This window comes from Anguilla rostrata, chromosome 10 (genome assembly GCF_018555375.3).
Source record: "Anguilla rostrata isolate EN2019 chromosome 10, ASM1855537v3, whole genome shotgun sequence".
Classification (NCBI taxonomy): domain Eukaryota; kingdom Metazoa; phylum Chordata; class Actinopteri; order Anguilliformes; family Anguillidae; genus Anguilla; species Anguilla rostrata.
Genome location: NC_057942.1, coordinates 23,731,994 through 23,740,396, shown reverse-complemented (window position 1 = coordinate 23,740,396; position 8,403 = coordinate 23,731,994).

The window sequence follows — 8,403 nt, the reverse complement described above, 5'->3', positions numbered from 1 at the left end:
CTAAGTTTAGTCATTTACAGGGGGGAAGGGAGGGATGGAGAGAGGTGCAGCCTGAAGAGGTGGGTCTTCAGTCGTCGTTTGAAGTTGTTCACAGTCTCAGCGTGACTTGAAAGAATTGAGGAAATATTGGGTAGCATTGCTTTGGAATACATCTTATTTAATATCGGTGAGGCAAGCTAGCCTATACTGTTTGTAGTACCATAACTTGGCGTCATTTTGATATCAATACTTTTAATGGCAAGCCTGGATTTTGGCAGTCTGAATGAATGAGTTATAGATAGTGTATGTCTTGTATGTGTGAGTAACTTGGCATTTTTGTACCTTGAAAACATGTTTTTTATGAGATATTATTATACCATGCCATTCTACAGTCAATATCCAGGACTAAATATTGAATAAATATACAACCTTACCATTGGTTTTATGCGTAGCAATGTCCCTTTTGAGACTGAGTGGTCATATATTGTATTGGACAATCCATTTGTGAAATATACACGCATTTGTGACGCCTGGGTACCTTCCAAAATAGCTGTGCGTAATACCACACGTGTTGTTTACGGCATTGTTGCCCTTTTTAGTACAGTCTGGCTTGATTCAGTTATTCAGTAGGTGAGAGTATAAGTTTTCTAACGATGTATAACGTTTTAGAGGTCAGCGTAACCAAAAGTTTTCTCATCATCGCATTCACTTACTCATTCACTCTGTGGTAGCAGTAAAAGACGCTGCACCTGACAAAACATTGTCAACAATTTTTCGTAATTTCTTGGAAAATACTATTATTATTGAGGACTTCTGGGTATGGCTAAGCCAAATGTTTGTTGATAGACCTAGCTGACATCGTTTTCTGGAGTAAGACAGAACCAGAACCTGCTGCTGATGGCGGGCACTGAAGGAACCGAACCAGCTGTCAGTCGCACCCAGTCCTGGCTTCGGCATCCTATCCTGAACTCCGTCATATCGCCGGGAAGATAATCCTCTGGTCTAAAATGAGCGTGACACACAACCGCGTTTCTTGTAACAGATGCAGCAGTGCACAAAATGCACCCAGGCACAAAAACTAGCACTGTTCCTTTTCCTGTTACAAAAATTGTGTGCTCGATGTCCTGACAGGCTGGAGTTTGTGCAACCTGCACAAACACAATAATGTATCATTATGATGCACTGTGAAATGCAATATAAAACTACTGAAAAAAGACAAATTCACTATATCACAACTGCTCAGACTCACTACCACTTACTACTGCACATTGGGCTAAAGGCAGGCAGACTCCCTTCTGTTACAAATTTGTATCCTTATGTCTTGTAAAAAAAAAAAATTTGATCCTGCATTAACTTTTCAAATGGTCATTTGAAAAGTATACATTTTGTAAAAAATGTAACCTGCAAGTTGCTCTTTAGCAGTCCTTCAGGGCTGCTACAACAAGCTAACTGCGTTGGCTAATGCAAGTAGCTAGCCACTGCTCGATAAAAAAAGGGAAATCTGAAAAAAAGGAAATTTGGACAACCTCATCTGCCTGTGGACCAGCATCCTCTGGTTGAAAAGTCCTAAATAAAATAAAACTAATTTTTTAGTGATGTGTTTAAAAGTAGTTCGCAATTTGCACATTATAATACAATACAGTAGTAGAGAATTGAAGATGAAACTTGGAAATTATCATTGGACCAACGTGATGTCAATATTGTGTTCTGGTTGTTATTTGGTTAAGGAGGACGTCCTCCGTTGGAGCATCATTTTACGTGTTTTAGCCAATAACAGATTAGCATGAAAAAAAATGAAGTACATTAAATTGATATAAGAGATCCCACCCTAAGGAGGACAGCAGGAGCCCGTCCTCTTCTGCCCACCACCACCACTTCACACAGGACTGCCCTTTCCCCTCTTGCCTGCCCTGCAGGTGTCTCTGTTGAAGCATTTTAATCAGCATTTCAATAATGGATTTTTTCCAAAGAGAGAAAAAATATTTTATAAATGATACTGAAATTTGGTAATGGTTTATTTCAACCAATTACTCTTTTCTATATTTTGATCTCCCTCGTGCCTCTCAAAAATAGAGGAGGAGCAACTGCCTCTGCCTCTATGGACCAGCCTGCTCTGGTATAAAGGAAGGATGTAGTTGAGATCAGAGCTGCTTCGTGCAGACCAGCCAGGTTTCTTGTATGTAACTTTGAGTCATATACAATAAACCCATTTACATCTGACTCTGTGGATTGCGTTTATTACTTAAAGAAGGGATTAACAGTGTGGTGGGAACTCTCAGTCCAACTGGCCCAGGCTGGGATTAGTTTCTCCCACAACCTCTACAGCAGATGATAACAGTTTTGCGCTCGAGCGTTGCTGCTGTGCTGATCCAATGCTCGTCTAGCGAGCTGTACCACAAATGAAAATATGAGGATTCGACACACCGCTGTAGTTAAAATCCACATACCTGGTTAGTCTAGCTCTAGCTTGCTACTTCAGTGTAGCGACAAAACTAAAACGGTCTCTGAAATACGGTATTTGCCCCTTCTTAGCCATCTACAAGCTTGTTGAATCAACGTCGCTAGCCAACTCCAACTTAATTCGAATGACAGTAACGTACTGTAGACTGTAGCTAGCTTGCTCGCTGACACGCCACTAGACTCCAATGTTAGGACAGATAGTAACTTACTATTAAAGCTACCTTGCTTTCTTGTTTTACAAACTGGCTATTCGTTCTAAACTTTCTAACGATAACAAACTGGTCGTTGTGACTACAATCAGAAATGTTGATAGCCTCGCAAATTCACACCCACATCTCTACCATCTGTAAGCTATGAGAACAGCAGTTTTTCGGTTCGGCAGCTTATAAAAACTTAGTTCTGGGTTCTTTACCCTGTTGGTAGTGCATCCCATCACACAGCAGCTTTTAGACATTTTCCTGTTGTTTGCTAGCAGAAGGAAATGATAAGGAGGCACCTTCACGCAATACAAAGTCAATGGAGAGCGATGAATTGTTTTCCCCTCCGGGGTGGGCAGGACTTCATTGCGCTCTGTCTCTATGGGTACAACAGCTGTTTTAGAATGTCATTGCATCGTTTTTGCAGCCCGGATCAAAATCGGTGTGACTGTACCAAATGAGACATTTGTTTAGTGTTACAGAGTTTAATTATTTTTTTCTGTTTCACGGGGTAATGGCCCCGGACCCCCCTACAAAAATTGAACGCTGTAATTGTATTCCTTTTGTTGCCCGCCCCCCCCCCCCCCCCCACCTCTCTCCTTCTCTAAATTAAACAACGCCCTTGTTTACATGCCCTGTTTAGGAAAAGCAACATTTTTGTTGTTGCCCACCCAAAGATGACATCCTAGTAACACCTCTGCTGTGGGGGACACTGTATGTGCAGACAGGCACACTTAGCTCTTATAAGTTGGTATGGGGAGGTTTATCCCAGGTATGTATTGCCTGCCTACATAAGTGTTTGGATTATAGAAAGACCACCACCTTGGGCCTCCATAGAAAAGTATCTTAGAGACAGATAAAATCATGGGATCACATGCCATTGTACAAAGTATTTTCTAACTGTTACTAGGTTTTTAATGGTTCCCCTGTGTCTACAGGGGAGGGGGAGTATGCTCCCGCGAGGAAAGTAGTAGGGGGTGGGGGTCTCTTGGTGGTGTGGAGGGTATTCGTGTCCAGACCTTATTTGGGCAAACCAAGGCTATGGGGCATGGAAGGCTTGCTCAGGAATGCATTTAAGGGAAGTCCAAACAAACATTCGGGGAGAATCTGCTTAACAGTTGTCCTGGTACCACTGTCGAAGGTGAATCTGCTTGTCAGTTCTCCTGGTCTTCTCATATGAGTATTTTGTAAATTTCAGCATGCATCATTCGTCTCTTTGTGTTCCTTTTATTTGTCTTTGTATGTCTTTTCTTATAGAATCTAACTGCCTATTCTTGGTTAATGTCAATGGTCATAATCATTATAAACTGTTTTCCTTTTCAGTGCATCTAACATACGTGGTTTGCATATACACTGAACAGGGTGTGCATCTCTGCGAGGACCAGTCAATGTATTGGCCTTATATACAGTTTAGGGGTAACACCGTAATACGGGTTTCTCACTGGGCATAGTGATAGTTTCACTGACCGGAAGTTCAGCTGCTCCGGGACAGATGTTTGGTTCATTGTCCAGATGGATCCTAGTATTGTTTTACATAAATAGTAATTGGGTCATAGTCCGGGATATTTAGATAGTTTCACTAACCAGATGAAGTATCCTTAGTTAGGGCTCCCTGGGATAGATGTTAGTTTCGGTACCCGGACAAGCACATTTTTCAGATTAAAAGTTGCCATTCATGGCATGACATTATTTGCAAGATTCCCAGATGAGTAGCACCTTTACCTGCCAGAATAGAAGATCTTAATGTCAATGAACAATTAGATGAATGCCTGGTAGCAGTAGATAGTCTTGCTCTCCGGGGTCAAATCTTGCCACCCACTATTTCAGCACACCCCAGTCAATGCACGTATATGCAAACCCGTATTCGCACAAACTTCCACAATGCATATTTATGGAGTCAGATTAACTTGGTCCTCATTGCCAAACACATCTAAATAAACTTCTTAATCTTCTTAATCACTTGGTCTCTTAGTCCCTGTCACTTAATTTAAAATCCTTACAGTTTGGTGTCTGGACCGACATGATCGGCAGGACACTAACTTTAAACCCTTGCATTTATTTACATTTTAAAAAGAAACAAAAATATTTTTTCAATGTAGTTTTTTAACAAAATGCTTTTTTAAATGTATTTATTATGTTTTATAAGTTATTGTGTTGGTGTTACAAGTTCATAAGTTGTGTGATGTTATACTGTGTTAACAAAATGTTCAGTTCATGTTCAGAAATAAATTAACAAAATGTTCAGTCTCCTTGCTGGTTGTTCTGACACATTCAGAATCATTATCGCGTTTGCCGTTAGCATTGTCATTAACAGGCGGCTCACTTTGTGCGTGCACTTGCTAAATTTATATTCTAAAGGCTCATTATTACGGTTTTGTATTTCTCTGTAATGTAGCACAGTGTTAACAATGTTATTTATAACATTCTTTCTCAGCCCTGGAACTCAAACCATTTTCTGATTCCCCCAAAAATGTATATTTAAATAATAAAATTTATATCATAAACGTGCGACGACTAGTCGACTAATGGCTTGAACTAACGACTACTAGTCGGCTAGGAAAATCTTTGGTCGGGGGCAGCCCTAGAAATTAGTCTGTATGCTGTGAAAGACCGACCATCACGTCAGTGGCTTCCACGTTTCGTAGAACACCATTGTTTTTGAAGTCACTTCAAGGTTCCCTTTTAATTGTTGGCTACTACTGACGGCTTTTATAAGGATGCAAATGTTCGTTTTTCAGTGGATGTGTCATCTCTTACAGTGTATTTCATGATTTTAAAAAACACAGACATAAAGCACAATTAAGTGATGGGGTAGGCTACATTTATCAGCACTAGGCAATGACATCTTGAATAAGTTTCACCTTGTACTGCTTAGATTGTCAGTACCGGAGTTCAGGATAGCAGGACAAACAAAATTACAGCGCAGCAAATCGTATGGAAAGGTTGTCGTTGCCCATATTGTACTTTTTCCTGTAAACAATGAAAACAAGCCAATATTACAGTAGGTGACAAGCTCTTATTTTATTACTACACGTTGTTAATATACATATAAATATAAAGCACATTGCATGTATCCATTTGAATAAAAAATAAAACTTATTAAAGCCGCAAGCGGCATTGGGAGGGGTCCAAGCATTGGGCATACACATTTCTGGCACTATTGCACCCCCTATGGAGCGATTTTAAAGTGATTTTGTCCACATATAAGTTCACCCAACATATCTACTGAATATCATGATGATTGTATAAAATATTGATGACTTATGGCCAATTTTGTGCTAAGAGACGCTGGCAGATAACTTAGTTGCGTCGTCATGGATGTGTCCTGGCCGCTTCCCGTAAAGGCCTTTACTATGTCGTAACACTTAGATGGCATGTCGTAACACTTAGATAGCGTGTATGTACAGCTGTAGCGCTTCCATGCCGCAACTAAAAAAAGCGTCCGTCTAGTGTTGTCACGATACCAAAATTTTGACTTTGATACCGATACCAGGTTTAGTATCACGATACTCGATACTGAAGCGATACTGATTCAGTACTCGGTACCTAACGATACTGAAATTGCCTTAATAGATCAGAAACGTAATGTCCACAAGGGTTGACCTCATTTTCGAATTCATGGTTTATTAACAACCTGGCTCATTAACAACCTTTAAGTTGAAGCCTCTTCAACATATTAATATGCATAGGCCTATAGTGTTACAACACTGAACAACAGAAAAATGTTAAATATATTAAAAAAATTAAACAGTTGTAAACTAAATAATCTTTAAAACAGGTCTTTCACCTTTAAATAGATTTAAAAACAGCATATTTCAATAACAATACAGCATCTATCTATAATAAAATATTTACAAATTAGAACATCTATTGCTACTGAAGTGAACTGAGTCAAAGCTTGCGCTGTATCAAGGAGCTGAGTGCACAAGCGCAAGTCACCTCACTTGGCAACCTTAGTTGCTACTGCCTTCTAGCGAAGATTCCGACAAATTACACTTTTCATCCTCTCAATCAGTAATGCGGGAGACAATTTTCCCTGGCTTTTACATTTGACTCAAAACTACCGAACATCGGAATATTCTAATACCGAACCGTTTTTTTTTTTTTTTTAAGTACAGAGAAAGTGCTGAAGTTTTGGTATACCGTGCAACACTACGTCAGACACATATTCCAAACCATTGCTCAGCTTAGCAGAGAATGCACATTTCAGAGCGCCACAGAGACAGATAGAATAATAACACATAAATACGCATTTCAAATAATAAAGACGACATTGAGAAAAAACGAAAAAAAGACGTAATATCAACTCGCGACCTGCGTGCTGGCCGCAGAGCAGCCTACCGTTTTATTTATTTAGACATTGGCTGATGAGAAAATTTTCAGTTATGCTGACCTATAAAATGCTATTCCAAAAGCAAAATCAGACATGTTATACATCGTTAGAAAGCTTATACTCTCACCTACGGAATAAATGAGTTGTCAATCAAGCCAAATTGCAGTAAAAAGGGCGACAACGCCGTAAGCAACAAGTGTGGTATTACGCACAACTGTCATTGAAGATAGCAGACCCAGGCGTCACAGATGCGCGTATATTTCGCAAACGGATTGTCCAAGACAATATATGACCACTCATTCGCAAAAGGGACATCTCTACGCATAAAACCAATGGTAAGATTGTATATTTATTCTATGTTTAGTCACAGATATTGAATGAAAAAACTTTGTCTCGTTTATTTCATTATTCAGTGAGCAGCGTTCTCACTGCTGTATTGGCATATTTTAGGGCTAATGTCGGGTTTATCTTGTTGCTACGGAATATTACATGACATTACAGGCATTTGGCAGACGCTCTTATCCAGAGCGACATACAACAAAGTGTATAATCATAATCAGGAACAAGTGTGTCGAAAACCCTAGAGGGCAGTAGCCTACCGTTCTAAGTGCAGGGAACAACCGCATAGTTCAACTTGGACCCTGTAGGTTAAACTGATTAACACTAACACAAACAAGAACAGCAACAACGCAGTCTATGCAAAAATACAAGCAATAGTTAAGACGAGTTAAGTCACCTACGAAACAACTACCTAGTTACAACCCTAAGCTTACAGTCAATTTAGAGATTAAACTGAGAATACGATTTACAGCATAAATTGCGTCTTTTGTTTATATTCAGTATTAGAAATTGCAGCGAGAAACTGCAGCTGTAGACACAAGGTAGTTTATGTTATGGTAGCAATGGAACAAAGCGGACTATACATTGTTTTACTACACCAGCGTGTTTTCGCGCGTTTGCACAGAAACTCAAAACCTACCAATAAAATGGTTTAGCTATTTCTCACCATAATGACAGATTTAAAGACTTAACAAACTCACCCGATACTGTCTTCAAATGGATCCATGCCAAAGAAAAGTCATTATTCATCCTCTCAAAACGCTTTTACTAACAAACTTTTGGTATCGTAGCTTGCACTCTGGGTGGCACTGTCTTCCATTCATTCCCCAACTGTAACAGCTAACTAGTTACAACCCTAACCTTACAGTCAATTTAGAGATTAAATTGAGAATACGATTTCTCTCAGCATAATGAAGGATTTAAAGAGTAAACGAACTCACCCGTTATTGTCTTCAAATGGATCCATGTCAAAGAAAAGTAATGATTCATCCTCTCAAAGCTTTACCATAGCCTATTATTTAGTTAGACATTGGCAGAGTACAGCATAAATTGCGTCTTTTGTGAATATTCAATGTTTGAAATTGCAGCAAGAAA